A 20,956-nucleotide genomic window follows, 5' to 3' on the forward strand; every position below is an offset into this window, starting at 1 on the left:
CAGTTTCTCCTCATTTACTTTATCACTTTAAATGCAAAAGACATTGCCTGAAAACACCGACTCTATAATTAACTCAACCTCCCCCTCTCGGGTAGTGGAAAACAGGCAACCTTAGACTTAATTTCAAGCAGGAACATCAAATTGATTTAATGTTTTACAAGCCCAGCAATGCTCAGAACTATGCTGATTAATTAATTGGTTGATTGCAAGATGTAATTGACAGAGAATTTAAAATGATCATTAAACTGTTTTATATTGCGCCAGGCATAGGAGAGAGACTGATTGGCAAAAAGAACTGCTGCAAAAGTAAATTCAATACTGCCGTTTATTTATTATCTCATCAATTAACAAAGCTTAACTGGAAAAACCCCATAATTGAACAAACTTCTTTACTCGGAAAAGTGCGAGGTGATGCACTTTGGGGGGTCTAACAAGGCAAGGGAATACACAATGAATGGTAAGACCCTAGGCAAGACGGAGGGTCAGAGGGATCTGGGTGTGCAGGTACACAGATCCCTGAAGGCGGCGGAACAGGTGGATAAGGTGGTAAAAAAGGCATATGGGATACTTGCCTTCATTAGCCGAGGCATAGAATATAAGAGCAAGGAGGTTATGATGGAGCTGTATAAAACACTGGTTAGGCCACAGCTGGAATACTGTGTGCAGTTCTGGTCGCCACACTACAGGAAAGATGTGATCGCGTTAGAGAGGGTGCAGAGGAGGTTCACCAGGATGTTACCAGGGCTGGAGCGCTTCAGCTATGAAGAGAGACTGGGCAGATTGGGTTTGTTTTCCTTGGAGCAGAGGAGGCTGAGGGGGGACATGATTGAGGTGTACAAAATTGTGAGGGGCATAGATAGGATGGATGCTGAGGAGCTTTTCCCCTTAGTAGAGGGGTCAATAACTAGGGGGCATAGATTCAAGGTAAAGGGAGGGAGGTTTAGAGGGGATTTGAGAAAGAACTTTTTCACCCAGAGGGTGGTTGGAGTCTGGAACTCACTGCCTGAAAGGGTTGTGGAGGCAGAAACCCTCACAACATTTAAGAAGCATTTGGATGAGCACTTGAAATGCCATAGCATACAAGGCTACGGGCCAAATGCTGGAATATGGGATTAGATTAGACAGGGCTTGATGGCCGGCATGGACACGATGGGCCGAAGGGCCTCTATCTGTGCTGTATTACTCTATGACTCTATGACTCTATGAGTGGTGAGAATGTGGAACTCGCTACCACATGGAATGGTTGAGGCGAATATCATAGAGGTATTTAAGGGGAAGCTAGATAAACACATGAGGGAGAAAGGAATAGAAGGATGTGTTGATAGGGTCAGAATAATAGAGTGGGTGGAGGCTTGTGTGGAGCATAAACACCGGCACAGACCAGTTGAGCCAAATGGCCTGTTTCTGTGCTGTAAATTCAATCTAATTGTACATAACACACATTTAAATGCATGCCAACCTAGAAAACTGGCTAATAGCTTCAATAAAAAGCTGACCCGCACCCCACCCCCAAAATCTGTGCATATGCCAATGACATGTGAAAAGAAATAACAACACTGTAAGTGCAGTGGGATGTGAATGTGCAACGTAAGGTGCAGGCGTACCTAACATTCCTTCATTTACATTGGAAGGGGAAAAAAAACACCGGCAGGTGAAAGACTGGGGAAGGACACAAGTGCTTAACACACAAGATTTATTTTCTAGGGGAGTCTGGAGGCATGGTCCCACTTTGAACAAATTTTCATTTTTGCCGCTTTGGCCCTGAAATTCTGTTGGAGTTCTTACAACCTCCCATCGTAACTCCAGCAGGAGACCGATGGAATGCCCTCAAAAAACAGAGAACGCTTGTGGGATTACAGGGACTTTATTTGATACATTTTCCAGTAGTTTGGTGTCTGCCCAGAATATGGGCATTGCTCTTTCCATGGCTCGGTCAGTAGCACTCTCGCCTTTCTGAGTCAGAAGGTTGTGGGTTCAAGCCCTGTTCCTGGGACTAGGGGCAGGGTCACTGGCAAGGCTTGGAAGCTAAGCAGAGCTAGGCCTGGTTAGTACCTGGAGGGGTGACCATCAGGGAAAACCAGGTGCAGAAGGTCACAGAAGGAGCCCTGAGGAGGGGCAGTTGGTGAGAAGGTCACGGAAGGAGCCCCGGGAGGGGTGGCTGGTGAGCAGGCCCGGGCGTTGGGCTGAAGATTGTCGGACAGGAGGAATGGTGGAAATGGAATGGCGGCGCGCACAGACGCAGCGGCTTTGCTTCTCCCAGGACGGTGCTATTTACGTTTAATGTTAATGTTATTTGTACTGGACTCATGGGAGCTTGCAAGATCACATTTCGTTGTACAATGACAATAAAGTTGAATTATTATTATTAAGTCCCACTCCAGAGACTTGAGCACATAATCCAGGCTGACACTCCAGTCCAGTACTGAGGGATAACTGACCAGTGATGTTGGCTGAGAGACAAATATTGGCCAGGACATCGGGAGTATTCCCCTGCTTTTCTTCAAAATAGTGCTATGGGCTCGTTTACGTCCACCTGAGAGGGCGGACAGGACCTCAGTTTAACGTTTCATCCAAAAGATGGCACCTCTGATAGTGCAGCGCCCCCCTCAGTACTGCACTGAAGCGTCAGCCTAGATTTTGTGCTCAAGTCTCTGGAGTGGGGCTTGAACCCACAACCTTCTGACTCAGAGGCGATAACAACGGAGCCACGGCCGTTCCTAACAGCAGGCAGGGTTCTGACCCAGTGATGGTGAAGGAGCCGTCTAAGTCAGGATTCTATGTGACTTGATGGGGTATAATGAGTGACCTTTCTGCTAGTAGTGTGACATTTGAAACTGATTTAACTTGTATTTTAGGGTAACCACATGGTCATTTCTCTCCATTACAAACACAATATTGTTGTTTTACCTCCTTAGGATCCCTTGCAGACAATTTACACAACATGCACACAGTGATAATCAGTGGCAATTATTAAACATTTGGGACAAAATAGAAAGGGTAGCTGTTAAAACTGCGTTTAATATCTTGATTTTGTATTCAAGATGTTATTTACCTTTCTAAGCCAAATGCAGATCATCTTCAGCACATATTTTTACATTAAACATTGGCATCATACCATCTGATCTGAATGCTGCATTTGATGAATAAGCAAATGCTTGGGGGAAAAATGACCTCTCAAGAAAGAAAATGCAAATGTCTGTATTATAAATTATTTAAAGGCAAAAAGTGTTGGAATAGACAAATAAATGCACAATCTGAAGTGCTTTGGTATTCAGGAATCAATGCACTGTGCTGCCCATTATATCTTAGTCATTCACTTAGAATGGGAAACATGATTAACATTGATTTTTCTGTACCAGAATTTGCTACGCTCTGTAATTAACTTGCATTTCTTATCATGTCTCACCTGTCCTGAATATGTAGCAACAGGTAAAACTGTAATCATATTTAAATCAGCTGTGATAAATCAAGACGACCATAATTCACTTCCCATTATTTCTGAGCTTAGAGTGACCTCTTACTGAGTTTCTCACAGGGCCTGGGATTATCAGTAGGATTGCATTATTACAGGAGAGGGACATTTGCTTCCCAAGACTGTCAAAAGGCATCTTTCCACCATTAATATTTCAGCATTTTCAGTTTCAGTACACCTCCTGACTTGATTAATGGGTGCTCTTTTTCTTTTCTCTCAATGTGAACAAAAGAACAATTTTATGTACGAGTGAAGGAAACAAACGATTTCAATCCCATCCCAGTTTTTCCAATCCTTTTTTCATGCTGTAATTACATTTACTCCCAGTTCCAACATAAGAGCAGTTCGAAGAAGAGCAGGGGAGTACTGGCCAATCCCTCAACCAACATCACTAAAACAGATTATCTGATCATTATCACATTGCTGTTTGTGGGAGCTTGCTGTGCGCAAACTGGCTGCCACGTTTCCTACATTACAACAGTAACTACATTTTAAAAAGTACTTCATTGAAAGTGCTTTGGGACATCCTGAGGTTGTGAAAGGCATTATATACCTTCCCTAAAAGCTGCAGTCAAATCTACCTCAGCTACTCCCTGTGGTAAACTGTTCTATCCTCCAACAGCACCCTGCCTAAAGAAATTTCTGCTAATCTCTCTCCTCATTGCCTTAGTGACAATTTTACATTGATAAACCATCACCACTGCCTCCTCAACCAGAAGAAATAATCTTTCTCCATCTACCCGCTCAAATGCTTCATAATTTAAAAATAACACTTCTATTAAATCTTCTCTTAGCCTCCTCTGTTTCAGTGGAAATAGCACCAGCTCAAGTTGTTCCCATCCCTGGCATCACTGTGGTGAATCTATGCTGTATGGTGTCTATGGCTTTCATATCTTCTCTACAATGAGGTACCCAACACTGCACACATTACTGGAATAGTGGTCTAATCACTGCGCTGTACAAATTTACCACCTCTTTGCTCTTATACTTTATACCCTTATTTTTTATAACTCCAAAACAGATCAGCCATGATCTAAATGAATGGCGGAACAGGCTCGAGGGGCTGAATGTTTCTATGTTCCTAAATTCTGTTACAATAACAAAATACTGCGGATGCTAGAAATCTGAAATAACAACAGAAAGTGCTGGAAACACTCAGCAGGTCAGGCAGCATCGAGGAGAGAGAAACAGAGTCAACGTTTCGGGTCAAACCCTTTCTGTTGTTATTCCAAAATTCTGTTGTTCTTTTTTATGGCTTTATCCACCTGCACTCACACTTTCAGGGTATTACATGGCTGAAACCTTTGGTCTCTCTGTTCATTCAAAGATTTCCCGATCTTTCCATTAAGTGGATGGGTCAATTCTTCGTTTTTTCTCTCTCGAAATATATTACCTCACATGTATCCACATTAAGTTGCACCTTTCACCCGTCTGCCCTTTCCGCTAATCTAGCTATGTCCTCCTGAAATTATTCACATTCCACCACACTGTCTACCAAACCTTCGAGTTTTGTGTCATCAGCAAGTTTTAATATTATGTTCACTATGTCCAAATCTATCTACGTATATCAAGGATAAATATGGAACCAGCACTGGCCCCTGGGGTATTTCACTTCCAATCCTTCTCTAATCCAAGCAGCAAACATTAACCTAAACCCTTTGGGGGAAAAATTGGGTTGCTTTGCGCCTTCTGTTAGCACCCCTAGTGCCTGGGCGCGGCGCCACTAACGCCTCCCGCGAAATTCAGAGCGAAGTTAGCGGTGGTGGTAGCTGGTAGCACCCTGCAGTATTGCGCCACCGGCAATGACATCATCGCCATGCGCAGTGCCCCGCTGGTACCCCAGTCACAAACTTCAGTTGCGCCCCCTAGCCCATCGCCGGACGATATGTCTGACAGGGTCAGGGTGGTGTTTTTGCGGCCGCAGCAGCGCAAATTAAAGGGCAGGTGCCAGGCGGCCATTTTTTTGGGCCGCCTGCCAGCAGCTGCCCCCTTTTGCTTCCTCATGCGGGGTGCCGGCCGCGATTGGTCAGCCCGGCACTCCCCTTGAGTGCCAGGTTGTTTTCCTGGCACCCTGCTCCCAGGTGGTCCATCAGGGCCCCGGTGCGCGCTACGCTAGGCCCCTCCCCTTTAATCAGGGGAGGGAGGCCTGTAATACTATGATCCATAGCAGTGCTATGATCCGGCGCATATGGCGCTGTTGCACGTAGTGCTGCGATATTGAATGGTAACGCCCCAGGAAGGAGGGAGAGCGCGTCCAGTAGCGCCCCACCTCCTGCTTGGGGCGCTATCACTCAATTTATGGCGTGGGGGGGCGCTATCTTTTCCGGGGTGCGATCTGGCAAACTTAGCGCCCCAAAGGGGGGCGTGACCAATTTTTTTCCCCCTTAACCGAATTTCCCCCACCCATTCTCCTCCAGAGAGTAAGTGGACGATCTTTCCTCATAAACAAGCCCTGAAAATTCAGGAATCAGTCTCGTAGCCTTCCTCTGGACTCCCTCCAATAGTTTGACATCTTTCCTGTAATACTGGCTCTGAATTTCTTGGATCACACGAACGCTGAAATGACACGTCGGTTTCTGTGCCGATCTTGCTGATGGGAACTTGCGCTGAAATTTCCTGCTAAGCTCATTTGCCTCCACCGTAACATAAAAGCCAGCTAAAAGTAGCGCCCCGGCGAAGTTAGCACCCCAAAGGGGGGCAAGTGAATTTCCCCCCCTTTGTTCCTTGTCTGTCAATCAATTCTCTATGTAGGCTACTACATTTCCTCTTCCCTCCAATAAATCTGTAACATTCTGCAAAGTGGAGATCAAAACTGACCACAGTACTCCAAATGTAGCCTTACCAAGGCTACAAAATTGCGTTTATAGACTTATAAGACACACCTTCAGATAACTATCCCAAGGTCTGCTTCCTTAATTTTGTGATAATTATTAAATTGCTATTTTGTGCTTGCATTCCCCTTTGCAAGACCTTAGAATCTTAGAATGATACAGCACGGAAGGAGCCCATTCAGCCCATCGCGTTGGGGTTGGCTCTTTGAAAGAGTTCTCCCATTAGTCCCACTCCCGTACTCTTTCCCCAGAGCCCTGTAATTTTTTCCCTTCAAGTATTTATCCAATTCACTTTTGAAAGTTACTATTGAATCTGCTTCCTCCACCTTTTCAGGCAGTGCATTCCATATCACAAAACTCGCTGTGTAAAAAATGTTTCCTTGTGTCGCCTCTGGTTCTTTTGCTAATTACCTTCAATCTGTGTCCTCTGGTTACTGACACTTCTGCCACTGGAAACAATTTCTCCTTATTTACTCTATCAAAAGCGTTCATGATTTTGAGCACCTCTATCAAATCTCCTCTTAACCTTCTCTGCTCTAAGGAGAACAACCCCAGATTCTCCAGTCTATCCACATAACTGAAGTCCCTCATCGCTGGTGCCATTCTCTTCTGCATCCTCTCCAAGACCTTAAAGTAGATGTTGCTCAACCAGCTCAGATTTCTTCCAGTTACTGTGGCTGTCTTCAATGTTGATTCAGAAACAATGGATTTGACATGTTTAGAAATTCGATCACAATTCTATCGACCTCTATCACTGCATTTTAGCATTAGTTGGACTCCTTGGTACAATCGATTCATTTACACGTTTCCTATAATTGAGCATTTTTACAATGCATCAGGTGCACACAAACTTCATTGCATGCTTAATAAAATATTTCATACTGCCATTAAATTATTTTGGTTACCTATTGGCATTCTCGTAAAACACATCCAAATCATCAATAATCTTGTTGCATTATTATTGTACAATGCAACATTTAGATTAAACAATATTAATACCAGCTGTGCTAATATTGCAAAATCTGGCCCTTCCTTCATATGACTAGAGGCAGCTCTGAGTTAGGAGTTCAGAACTGCCTTTCCATTTATACCTCCCTCCCTCTTCCCATGTGCACTTCATAGGACCATAGAATCTTACAGCACAGAAAGAAGCCTTGTGAAGGAATAAGCCATATAACCTATTAAGAAAAATACATTATCTTATGAAAGAATTCTGACCTTATTGAAACAGGACAAGTTGTTGACCCTATATAAATAACCTTATTGAAACAGAAGGTGCATGGCTCCGAGTAGCTGACTTTTGGGAACAAAAACAATGGTCCACCCTGGATAAGGTGTTTTAATTTAAACTTTGTAAAGATGGCACATAAGATAAGGAACATCTGCCCTTGTAAAGATGACATAAAATAAGGGGCACCTGCCCTTCACACCGTTTTATATGGTAAACCCAGAACACCTGGAGAAAGACAAGATTCTGGAATATTACAAGCTGATGTAGCAGTAAAGAATTGCAGAGGTCAGCAGAAAGATGAATAGGGATAATTAACTTGAGTCAGCAGAAACCTTAAAGGAAATACCACTGAAAAAGGGTATAAATATTGAACTCTCAAATGGGATAGCAGAGTCGCTTTAATTGGGCAAAGTGATTCTCGACTACAGAGGCAGCTCTGTGGTCTCCAACTCTTTGTACCTCGGGGATTAAAGGTATTAGATATTGATGGATATCCTGTATAGAAAACTTTAAGAACTGTAATACTGTAGCGAAGTTAAGGTTTAAAAGTAAGATTCTCTGTTAAAAAGATCATATTTTTTCTCTTTTTAGAACAGTTAATGTTGCGATTGACTGATTCACCAACTGTAAATTGCATGTTGGTTCTTTTAATAAATCTCTATATATTTTTAGAATTGCCTCACATAAGTCTGTATCAATAACTCGTGAACTCAATCTCTGTACACTCTTTGGTGAAGAGTTACTTAATTCTGAAGGAGTGTTCTGGCCCCTCATAATATCCGGGACGTTACAGTCTAGCTAAACTTATTAAAAGCGCTATCTGGAGGACGGTAACATTCTCGGGTTGTTCCTTTCCTTTAGGGAGAGATAGTCTGGACCTTTAGATCCAATTAAGCATCTTTAGGATTCGGCTACCTCAAACTTTCATTGAAAGTAAACGTCTGAGAAATACGCTTGATCCAGGGTAGCCCCAAAGGGGCTAGGACTAGTAAATATCCCTTCAGCCTTTCAGCCCATTGTGCCTGTGCCAGCTCTTTGAAAGAGCTATCCAAGTATCCCAATCTCCTGCTCTTTCCCCATAGCCCTGCAAATATTTCCTTTTCAAGTGTATATCCAATTCCCTTTTGAAGGTTACTAGTGAATTTGCTTCCACCGTCCTTTGAGGCAGTGCATTCCAAATCACAACAATTCGCTGCGTAAAAAAACTCATCTTGCCCCCCCCAGTTCTTTTGCCAATTATTTTAAACCTGTGTCCTCTGGTTAGCAACCTCCTGACAGTGGAAACAGTTTCTCTCTAACAAAACCCTTCATTTGAAAACTTCTCCATGAGTTTCTTTAGATCAACCTTTATCAGTCCTTAGCAAGTTGATTTTTCCATGTTGGTTTATGTTCCCGCATTTTACAATGGGAGCAAGACTCAAAGAAATCAATGAAAAGTCCATTACTGCTTTGTAGCATGCCTTGTTGCCCTGTCCACTCTCATACTTTCCTTTTTGTTAAACTGATCTCTCTGAGTAAAGAAAGGAAGAAGGAACTTGTATTTATATAGTGTTTTTCATCACCTCAGTCCATTCCAAAGTGCTTTACAGCCAATGAAGTACTTTTGAAGCGTTGTAATGTAGGGAAACGCGGCAGCCAATTCGAGCACAGCAAGGCCCCACAAAAGCAGTGTGATAATGACCAGATAATCTGTTGTTTTAGGTGTTGGGTGAGAGATAGATATTGGCCAGGACAGCAGGGAGAATTCCCCTGCTCTTCTTCGCATAGTAACGGACTCAGCATCAGTTTAACCATGGTGCACATGCACCAAGGATGGACTGAGTGGCCGCAACAAAATATAGTGTAATCTAGGAACAAATTCACAACGCCAAAATCTTGATCAGTTTTGATTCGGGTGTGAGCATTCTGCTGTGCTCCTCAAAGGCATCCACTTTGCTCATTTCCTTTGTGAAAGTGTTGAGCTCAGTTGCCTTTGTTGAAACAACTGTCCCTTGAGGACGCATCCTAAGTGATAGCCCACAATATCAATTAAATTACCAATCCCCAAAGAATGATACGAATCTCATTTTAAACAATCGCATAGGTTCTGCATGTAGCAGATACAAAATCTACTTTTTTCTTCCAAACAGCTAGCAAGGTATTAAATCAATAGTGTGAATGACACGATTGCCTATCTCCCAGAGGCTTCTGAACTCATTAACCCTGGACTTGCAAACCCTCATTTAATGTTTAATCAGGTCTCTCTATTATACATTTAGGTGGGATCATTAAATCAATGCTTTGAGTTAAAACAATGCAATCAGCATTGTATCACAGGGTAATTAAAACTAGCTCCCCATCCGAGTGATGTAATCAACACAACATTAGATTCCACACTATTAATGGTTAGCAGCGAAATATAATCTCATTACAGATAGTATTAATTCCTAGGCAGGATTAAGTATTTTTCAGCATAGCCAGTGCAAGACATAGGGCAGAGTGCGATGTTGTGTTTCAACTCATTACAGAGAAAGACTTAAACTGGTGGGTAATGAGAACCTGTGATATTTTTCACAGTTGCCACCCAGGTTAACTGCACTTGTCAGTCATTATGCTTAAATGGCAGACAATGCCGGGGTAACAGACAAGTTTTAAAAGATTGATAAAATGTGAGCGTGTGTAGTGATATTTCATTAATTTGTTTTTTTATGCAGAAGAAAGTAAGAAAGACTTGTATATAGCGCCTTTCACAACCCCAGGATGTCCCAAAGCGCTTTACAGCCAGTGAAGTACTTTTTGAAGTGTAGTCACTGTTGTAATGTAAGAAACACAGCAGCCAATTTGCGCACAGCAAGATCCCAGCAAAAAGAAATTGACCAGTTTAGTGATGTCGGTTGAGGGATAAATATTGGTCAGGATACCAGGGGAGAACTCCCCCTGTTCTTCTTCGAAATAGTGCCACGGGATCTTTTACGCCCAGCTGAGAGGACAGATGTGGCCTTGGTTTAACGTCTCATCCAAAAGACGGCACCTCTGACAGTGCAGCATTCCCTCAGCACTGCACTGGAGTGTCAGCCTAGATTTTGTGCTCAAGTCTCTGGAGGCAAATACAAGCAGTACAACTGTCAGAACACGTCCTCAAATGCGTCGGATTTGAGAAATGCACTCGAGTGTCAGACTAGATTTTGCAATACTGATTTGGCATGAAAGTATCGGTAATCGATGTCAACCCGAGATTTCCCCCTCCCGCCCCATCCCGTCCTGAGGCAGTGACTCTTGCTGGGATATAGCTTCATTCTTCATGTGTGAGCTAGCTGAGTCCATCCTGGTTTTGCTCTTCCCAGCAGGGGTCACTCGACAGTGATTTTCTTTCCTTCCTAGCCTTGGGCCGATTGTAGCTCACTCAGTGTAACCCTGAGATCAGCTAACTCAACACGGTGGAGATTGAACCTGCGACCTTCCCGTTGAGTGTGGTTCACTCCAGTGATGGATTTAGCCACTCCAACTTGGTTCAGAGCCAAAATGGCACAGCCTTGACACATTATGTTACAACCTTTTTGCAGCATAATGTGTGTACCGCTTTGTTGAATCTCATTCCTTCCAACAATGACCGAGTTTGGCTGTAACCCATTCATTCACCCATCTGCGTGCCAGCTGAGAATATGGGCACTTTTAACAGGAATTTTTTCCATTGGAGTAATGTACAGATGGTTGCCAATTACCTTGGCAACTCTATTACCCATGCCAATTCAGGATGAGGAAGGAAAAATGACTGGAGGCTCAAAGCCAGGTAAGAGACTATCCTGCAAGTCCATCAATCTAAGCCAAGGAGAGCTGCAGTGAAGGACACACATGTCCTTGTATGGAGATATACACTATTCTAAATGGTGAGAAGCTAGGAACTGTGGATGAGCAGGGAGATTTAGGGGTCCAACTACAGAAATCACTAAAAGAATGTGGACAGCTACAAAAAAATAATGAAAAAGGCTAATGGAATGTTGGCCTTTATCTCAAGAGGGCTGGAATACAAAGGGGTGGAAGTTATGTCACAGCTGTACAGAGCGCTGGTCAGAGCCCATCTGGAGCACTGCGTTCAGTTCGGGGCACCGCACCTCAAGAAGGATATATTGGCCTTGGAGGGGGTGCAACGCAGATTCACCAGAATGATACCGGGGCTAAAAAGGTTAAATTATGAGGCCAGATTGCATAGACTAGGCTTATATTCCCTTGAGTATAGAAGATTAAGAGGTGATTTAATTGAGGTGTTGAAGCTGATTAATGGATTTGATAGGGTAGATAGAGAGAAACTATTTCCTCTGGTGAGGGAGTCCAGAACAAGAGGGCATAACCTTAAAGTTAGAGCTAGGCGTTCAGGGGTTATGTCAGGAAGCACTTCTTCACACAAAGGCCAGTGGAAATCTGGAACTCTCTCCCCCAAAAGCTGTTGAGGTTGGGGGTCAATTGAAAATTTCAGAACTGAAATTGAGAGATTTTTGTTAGGTAAGGATATTATGGGGTTTGGAACCAAAGTGTGTAGATGGAGTTAAGATACAGAGCAGCCATGATCTAATTGAATGGCGGAAGAGGCTCGAGGGGCTGAATGGCCTCCTCCTTTACAGTTCACGTTTGGTATTTGGAAAATGGGATTGAGATGTTGGTTCTGGGCTTGGGTCCATGAGCCAGAGCCACTGATCTCAGCCATAACAACAACAACAACAATTTGCATTTATATAACTGAGCTGTCCCCTCTTGCAGCAGTTTTGCTGCACTTCTTGCAAGTGAATTTTAAGCCCACTACAACCCAGAAGCTTTATGGTTTTCTGCTCCTGCAAAGGCCTTATGGGGGAAAAATTCAGTATCGCCCCGTTTGGGGCGCGATTATCGGCCGTGCGCAAAGTTTAGCGCCTGGCGCTAATTATCGCCTCCAACGACAAACTTGGCTTTTATCGCCCCTGGAGGTGATTGGAGCGCTAAATCAGGCGCTTCACACCTGTCTTAAGGCGCAAAGGCTGAGGAGCGAGGTGCTACCTCAGAGCGCTGGCGAAGCAAGGAAGGGCAAATCAGAATGAACCTGCAAAGTGCTGTTCAGTACCCAAAACTCCTTCACACAGCGTTGAATCTCTCCAGAAGTCTCTCTCTCTCTCTCTCAGAATGCGTGTTGCAAAAATGTCACCAACAAAAAAAGGCAGGAAGTGGTCGCCTTTAAATAGCGCTCCCCCAGTCCCTTCCTGACTGCAAAACGCTCCCCTCAACCTGTCGTTGCAAGCGGCAGGTGGTAAGGCAGGGGGCGCCACTCAATATCCGGCCCGGGGTGCTACCGGGGCATTGCGCACTCGACTCACGTCCCGATCTGCTGGTGCAGGAGATTGTGGTGGTAGTGTTTCGCGCTGCCGCAAAATGTCTAGTTAATTTCGCGAGTGGTGCAAACGTCACTGCGCCCGGGCGCTAGTTGCTTTGTGCCCCATTAGCACTCTCTTAAGGCGTTAATGGGAGGCGCAAACAACTGAATTTTTCCCCCTATATCCTTTAGGACTCGCACAATCCTAGAGCTGGCTTAATTAACGCATTAAAACTCCGATCTCTTGCCCTTCTTCTGGCTCTTAATCATCACCGACTGATTCACTCACCCCTACTCTCCCCGAACAGCTGTGGCTTCCTTTCTTCTGAGGACATTCCCCATCTCCCAGATGCCCATTTATCTCACTCCCCAAGTCAACTCTTCCTCCATGGTCGAGATACCTGTGCTCCTCTCAAACTGGCAGTGGTTGGGTCTCAGCTGCTAGACACCACAAGGTCGATGCTGGGCGTGTGCAGTGTACCGATGTATGGATCTCAGGTGAGAACACCGGGGATTCCCTACACTCCGATCCCTGGCCTCAGTGATCATTCAAGTGGCAGCTGTGGCTCAGTGGGTAGCACTCTCGCCTGAGTCAGAAGGTTGTAGATTTGAGCCCCACTCCAGAGACTTGAGCACAAAATCCAGGCTGACACTCCAGTGCAGTACTGAGAGAGTGCTGTACTGTTGGAGGTGCTATCTTTCAGATGAGACGTTAAATCGAGGCCTCGCCTGCCCTTTCAGGTGAATGTAAAAGATTCCATGGCACTATTTGGAGAAGAGCAGGGGAGTTCTCACCGGTGTCCTAGGGCCAATATTTATCCCTCAATCAACATCACTAAAACAGATTATCTGGTCATTATCACATTGTTATTTGTGGGACCTTGCTTTTTGCAAATTGGCTGCTGTGTTTCCTACATTACAACAGCGAATACACTTCAAAAGTACTTAATTGGCTGTAAAGCACTTTGGGATGTCTTGAGGCCATCAAAGGCCTGTTGGTTGAGGGATTAATATTGGCTAGGGCACTGGGGAGAACGCCCCTGCTCTTCTTCGAATAACATCACGGGTCGTGAAAGGCTCTATAAGTCTTTTAGGTCTTTCTTTTCCACTCCACCACTGGAGGACCTGATGCACTCTAGCAATTCACCAAACTCACTTCAACAGCTCCAACCAGCCCCGTGACCTACACCACCAAGATGGACAAGAGCAACAATACCATGGGACCACCATCACCTCCCAAGATGCTCTCCATCCCGACTTGGACACATTATCGCCGTTTCTTCATGGTGGCCGGAGCAAAATCCTGGAGCTCCCTACCTAACACCATCATGGAACATCAGCAGCAGTTTAAGAAGAAGGTCAGGGCAAACTAGGGATGGGTGATGAATGCAGGCCTTGCCAGCGCTGTCCACATCCTGTGAAATTGTTTTAAAAGATAGATTAAATGGCACTCCTTCTTAAGTAGTCCCTCGGAACCGAAGATGACTTGCCTCCACATTAAAAATGAGTTCGCAGATGACTGATGAGTCCAATGCGGGACCTACAGTCTCTGTCACAGGTGGGGCAGACGATGGTTGAAGGGGCAGCTGGGTGGGGTGCTTGGGTTGACGTGCGCTCCTTGCGCTGCCTGCGCTTGACTTCCGCTTGTTCCCGGCGAAGAGACTCGAGGTGTTCGGCACCTTCCCGGATGCGTCTCCTCCACTTTGTGCGGTCTTGAGCCAGGGATTCCCAGATGTTGGTGGGGATGTTACACTTTTTCAAGGAGGCTTTGAGGGTGTCCTTGAAGCGTTTCCTCTGCCCACCTGGGGCTCTCTTGCCGTGCCGGAGCTCCGAGTAGAGTGCTTGTTTTGGGAGTCTCGTATCGGGCATGCGGACAATGTGACCCGTCCATCGGAGCTGATTGAGCGTGGTCAAAGCTTCGATGCTGGGGATGTTGGCCTGAGCAAGAACACTGACGTTGGTGTGCCTATCCTGCCAATGGATTGGCAGGATCTTGCGGAGGCAGCGTTGGTGATACCTCTCCAGTGCTTTGAGGTGCCTGCTGTACATGGTCCATGTCTCTGAGGCATACAGCAGGGCGGGTATCACTGTTGCCCTGTAGACCATGAGCTTGGTGCTGGGTTTGAGGTCCTGGTCTTCAAACACTCTCTTCCTCAGGCAACCGAAGGCTGCACTGGCACACTAAAGGCAGTGTTGGACTTCGTCATCGACGTCTGCCCTTGTTGACAGTAGGCTCCTGAAGTGTGGAAAGTGGTCCACGTTGTCCAAGGCCTTGTCGTGGATTTTGATAATCGGGGGGCAGCACTGTGTGGCGGGGGCAGGTTGGTAGAGGACCTTTGTCTTACGGATGTTTAGTGTAAGGCCATGCTCTCATACGCTTCGGTGAAGGTGTTGACGATGGTTTGGAGTTCAACCTCGAGTGTGCGCAGACGCAAGCATCGTCTGCATACTGTAATTCGACGACAGAGGATGGGACGACCTTCGATCTGGACTGGAGGCGACGGAGGTTGAACAGTTTCCCGTTTGTTCTGTAAATTAGCTCCACTCCAGTGGGGAGCTTACTGAGGGTGAGATGGAACATTGCAGCAAGGAAGATCGAGAAGAGCGTTGGTGCGATGACACAGCCTTGCTTGACCCTGGTTCGTACGTGAATTGGGTCTGTGGTGGAACCATTGGTCAGGATCATGGCTTGCATGTTGTCATGAAGCAGGTGGAGGATAGTGACAAACTTTTGAGGGCAGCCGAATTTGAGGAGGACACTCCATAATCCCTCACGGTTGACAATGTCGAAGGCCTTTTTGAGGTCAAAGAAGGCCCTGTACAGTGGTTGGTGCTGTTCCCTGCATTTCCCTTGTAATTGACGTGCGGTGAAGATCATGTTCATTGTGCCCCTTAGTGGGCGGAATCCGCACTGTGACTGGGAGGAGCTCTTCGGCCACTGGGAGAAGGCGATTGAGGAGGATTCTCGCAATGACTTTCCCTGTGGCAGATAGCAGGGAAACTCCTCTGTAATTACCGCAATTGGACTTGTCACCTTACATAGAAGATAGGAGCAGGAGTAGGCCATTCGGCCCCTCGAGCCTGCTCCGCCATTCAATGCGATCATGGCTGATCATCCAATTTCAGTACCCGGTCCCTGCTTTCTCCCCATACCCCTGGATCCCTTTAGCCTTAAGAAATATATCCAACTTCTTCTTGAATATATTTAATGAATTGGCCTCTACTGCCTTCTGTGGTAGAGAATTCCACAGGTTCACCACTCTCTGGGTGAAGAAATTCGTCCTCATTTTTGTCCTAAATGGCCTACCCTTTATCCTTAGACTGTGACCCCTGGTTCTGGACTCCCCGACCATCGGAAACATCCTTCCTGCATCTAGTCTGTCCAGTCCTGTCAGAATTTTATAAGTTTCAATAAGATCCCCTCTCATTCTTCTAAACTCCAGCGAGTACAAGCCCAATCGTCCCAATCTCTCCTCATACGTCATTCCTGCCATCCCAGGTATCAGCCTGGTGAATCTTCGCTGAACTCCTTCCATGGCAAGAACATCCTTCCTCAGATAAGGCGACCAAAACTGCACACAATACTCAAGATGTGGTCTCACCAAGGCCCTGTACAACTGCAGCAAGACATCCTTGTTCGTGTACTCAAACCCTCTCGCTACGAAGGCCAACATACCATTTGCCTTCTTAACCGCCTGCTGCACCTGCATGCTTACCTTCAGCGACTGGTGCACAAGGACACCCAGGTCTCGTTGCGCTTCCCCTTCTCCCAATCTATTGCCATTCAGATAATAATCTGCCTTCCTGTTTTTGCCACCAAAGTGGATAACCTCACATTTATCCACATTATATTGCATCTGCCATGCTTTTGTCCAATCACCTAACCTATCCAAATCATCCTGGAGTTTCTCGGCATCCTCCTCACAGCACACACGCCCACCCAGCTTTGTGTTGTCTGCAAATTTGGAGATATTCCATCTAGTTCCCTTGTCTAGATCATTAATATATAATGGGCCAGAAATTAGGTTTGGGGGCTTGCCGCGCGTGCAAGCCCCCGATGTGCACTTACCCGGCGCGCTGACATTTCAATCCTGGCCCGCATTGCATTTCCTGTCACTGGCCTGCTTCAGGTCCTGCCACGCTGTGCGTGCGTGACCCAGCGGCGTACTTAGTGCGATGAGCCGGCTGGGATCACGTGAGCACTGGGCAACCAATGGGAGGTTGCAAAAGTTCATTCATGAGTTTGATAGTAAGAACTGTCAAACTCATGAAAACGCCTGGCCCCAAAACAGTACTTAAACTTGAAAGAAAATTTTAAAAAACATCGCACTACTTAAATAAACTATAAATAACTGTAAAAAACTATTTTAAACAATAATTTTAAATTTTGAAAAAAATTATTATATAAAAAACCGGGGCTAAAAATACACTTACCTTACTGTAAAGTCTTCAAAAAAAATGAACCTGTGGAAAATTTTCTAATTTTACTTAATAGACCACTTACCTGTTAAAAGGCTGCTTTTTCCACGCGTAAAAACCGGAGTCTTTTCCCCACGGTCAACTCTAATAAAAAAAGGGAAGTTCAGCGCGCACGCGCTACCTGAAACCTCGCACGTGTTCCGCCTCTTAACCCCTTGGGTCAGAGGAGAGGAAATGCTGGTTTTCCCCGCATGCGCTGTGCATGCTGAAAACCGGCAATTCCTCCGGGCCCACGCGTGAGTCCCCCGTCTGTACTCACGCGTTGGGACAGGAATTACTGGCCCAGTGTGAATAGCTGGGGTCCAAGGACCGATCCCTGCGGTACTGCTAGTCACTGCAGTCACTGCCTGCCACTCGGAAAAAGACCCGTTTATTCCAACTCTTTGCTTTCTGTCTGCCAACCAGTTCTCTGTCCAAGTCAATACCTTGCCCCCAATCCCATGTGCCTTAACTTTACACGCTAATCTCTTATGCGGGATCTTATCAAAAGCCTACTGAAAGTCGAAATACACCACATCCACTGGTTCTCCCTTATCTATTTTACCAGTTACATCCTCAAAAAATTCCAGTAGATTAGTCAAGCACGATTTACCTTTTGTAAATCCATGTTGACTTTGTCCGATCCTGTCACTGTTTTCCAAGTGCTCTGCTATTACATCTTTTATAATGAACTCTACCATTTTCCCCACTACTGATGTCAGGCTTACCGGTCTGTAATTCCCGTTTTCTCTCTACCACCTTTTTTGAATAGTGGGGTAACATTAGCTACCCTCCAATCCATGGGTACTGTTCCAGATTCCATCGAATGTTGGAAGATGATCAGCCTCTCTTGAAGATGGTGACAATTACGGCGTCTCTGAGATCCCCTGGCATGCTCTCCTCCTTCCAGATAAGAGAAATGAGTTCATGAATTCACGCCAGTAGTGCTTCTCCGCCATGCTTTAGTGCCTCGGCGGGGATTCCATCTGCTCCTGAGGCCTTGTTGTTCTTCAGTTGTCGGATGGCCTTTTCAACCTCATGCCGGGCTGGTGTTGTGCTGAGATGGTGGCGGGTAGCATGCTGTGGGATGGAGTTGAGGACACTCGTGTCAAAGACAGAGTCATGGTTAAGGAGATCTTCGAAGTGCTCCTTCCAGTGGGCACTGACTTCTTCCCTGTCCTTGATGAGTACCTCTCCATTCTTGGCCCACAGTGGGGAAGGGCCTTGGGTGCTTGGGCCGTAGATGGTCTTGACTGCGCTAAAGAATCCACGCACGTCGTGGTTGTCGGCTAGCTGCTGGATCTCCACCCACCATCTGTTCTTTAGGTCGTGAGTTTTCTGTTGGACCTCGGCCTTTAGGCTTCTGTAGAGCTGTTTTCTTGCTCTCGAGTTCTGTTGCTGTTTCCAGATCAGAAATGCCTTGCGCTTGTGGTTTATTAGCTCCTGGATCTCCTGGTCATTCTCGTCGAACCAGTCTTGGTGTTTTCTGGTCGAGTGACCGAGCGTCTCTTCACAGGTGCTGATTATGGAGGCCTTGAGTGCAGACCAGACGTTGTGGGCACTCTGTGTCTTTGCATCACTGGGAGTCGTCAGGTTGTTTGTGAGGCGCAGGCTGAATAGGGCTTTCTTAGCGGGGTCTTTGAATGCTCCTGCGTTAATTTTCCTGCGACATTGTTTCTGTTGCCGCCGCTGTTTTGGGGCTACATTGATGGAGATGACAGAGCGGATTAGGTGGTGGTCTGTCCAGCAGTCATCAGCTCCTGTCATGGCGCGGGTGATGCGGACGTCCTTGCGGTCCCTCGCTCGGACGATGACGTAGTCCAGCAGATGCCAGTGCTTGGAACGAGGGTGCTGCCATGAAGCCTTGTACTTGTCTCTCTGACAGAACAAGGTGTTGGTTATGACAAGGCCATGTTCTAAGCATTTCGACAGGAGGCGGGTACCGTTGGAGTTGGCTTTCCCTACCCCCTCTCTGCCGATCACACCTCTCCAGAGGTCTGTGTCCTTTACAACTCTGGCGTTGAAATCGCCAAGGAGGATCAGCTTGTCGCCCATTGGGACTTGGGAAAGGGATTGTTCGAGGCTGGAGTAGAATTCCTCTTTGGTCTCGTCTGTGGCTTCCAGTATTGGGGCATATGCACTGATGACCGTAGTGCACTGCTTTCGGGCTAGGGTGAATCGAAGAGTCATGAGGCACTCGTTTATACCGCTAGGGGAGTCTCTGAGACGCCCGACCAGTTCACTTTTTATGGCGAAGCCTACCCCATGGAGGCGGCGTTCTTCTTCGGGTTTGCCTTTCCAGAAGAAGGTGTAGCCACCGCCTTGCTCCTTGAGCTGGCCTTCCCCTGCCCGCCGGGTCTCACTTAGGGTGGCGATGTCAATGTCGAAACATCTGAGCTCCCGGGCAATGATAGCAGTACGGCATTCCGGATTGTCACTGTTGGGGTTGTCCATAAGGGTCCAGACGTTCCAGGTCCCGAACTTCATTTTAAAGGGTGGAAGATGCCTGTGCGTGAATTATTTTAATGTGGGGTGGCTGTTGCACACCAGCTACCACATGGACTTAACAGAGCAAGGTCTTGGTCCAATGGCAAGGGGATCCAAGACGATTGGAGACCAGGCTCTGCTACAACGGCCTAGCACACACACACAAACATACTGCTACTGTCCTCCTCCCTCCTTCCCGCAGGTCCTCTCTGTTTGGGTTTCGTAGGATGCATTGTGGTCCTCCCGACCTCGCTGTTGGCCCGTGCCGCACCTTCCCTGGGCCCCGACCCCACTGCTGGTCCATGCTGTGTCACTCCTGGGCCTTGACCTCACTGCTGCGCTCGTCCTCGCTCTTGGGTCCCGGCCTCGGACATGAATGATGTTGTCTCTCACAGGATCAGATTAGCACTGATATTCTCGCGATCCCTGGTCCCGAGCTCCACTCGCGATCCACTAGTCACTAGATCGCTAGTCTAATGGAGAAGCATAGTCTTGACGGCGGAGAGGGAATTTGGGAGCTAAGTTTAAGTGAAGAGCCAGTGCTCACTGAGAACAAAGAACAGGCATGGTCGGGGGATGGGCAGTGGGCTCAGGTAACTTTAACCTTGCAGCTTGAACTTGCAGTTAGGGATAAAATTCACCCACTATTAGAGCCAGGGGAACTTAAACAGCAGAAGAGAGGAGACTGGGGGGAAAGAGAGCAAAGGATGGCAATAGATTGTCAAGGATGGCAAAGGAGCTCCCTAGGGAGCTGCCAGCACAGGAGCCATCTGATTTTACCATCAGCACTACCATCTTGCAAACCAGACATGCCAGAGGCCTAAGGTGAGGATATCCATTCTGCTGTCATTTTTGAACACTTTGGTGCAACTTGCTATGCAACCATCATGTTGGGTCTCCCTTGAATTGGTTTTGAGAGGTGATAATCGTCCCTTTAAATAACACTAAGACACTGAGGGGCTAATAGTCACGGCTCCTGTCTATCAAGAAACAGTCACATAATAGCCATAGTAGTATATGCCTCAAAATTAGAAGTTATTAGGTGGTGAAGTTGTCAGCTGAAGTGACACGTGAGGATTAATGAGGCAATTGACTGTCATTCTAAGATCTCGAGTTAATGGTAACCCACCTTTACTGAGTTCCTTATTAATATGAATTGG

The 20,956-nt window shown here is 46.3% G+C and overlaps 1 protein-coding gene across 1 annotated transcript in view; it reads right to left on the reverse strand.

The window, feature by feature from the left end:
• The window catches only part of LOC147112359 (protein eyes shut homolog), a 378,050-nt gene that overhangs the window by 161,220 nt on the left and 195,874 nt on the right, over window positions 1-20,956 (reverse strand). The window lies entirely within an intron of this gene.

Source organism: Somniosus microcephalus, chromosome 9 (genome assembly GCF_052327205.1).
Source record: "Somniosus microcephalus isolate GS21.2 chromosome 9, FLI_Smic_1.0, whole genome shotgun sequence".
Lineage (NCBI taxonomy): Eukaryota > Metazoa > Chordata > Chondrichthyes > Squaliformes > Somniosidae > Somniosus > Somniosus microcephalus.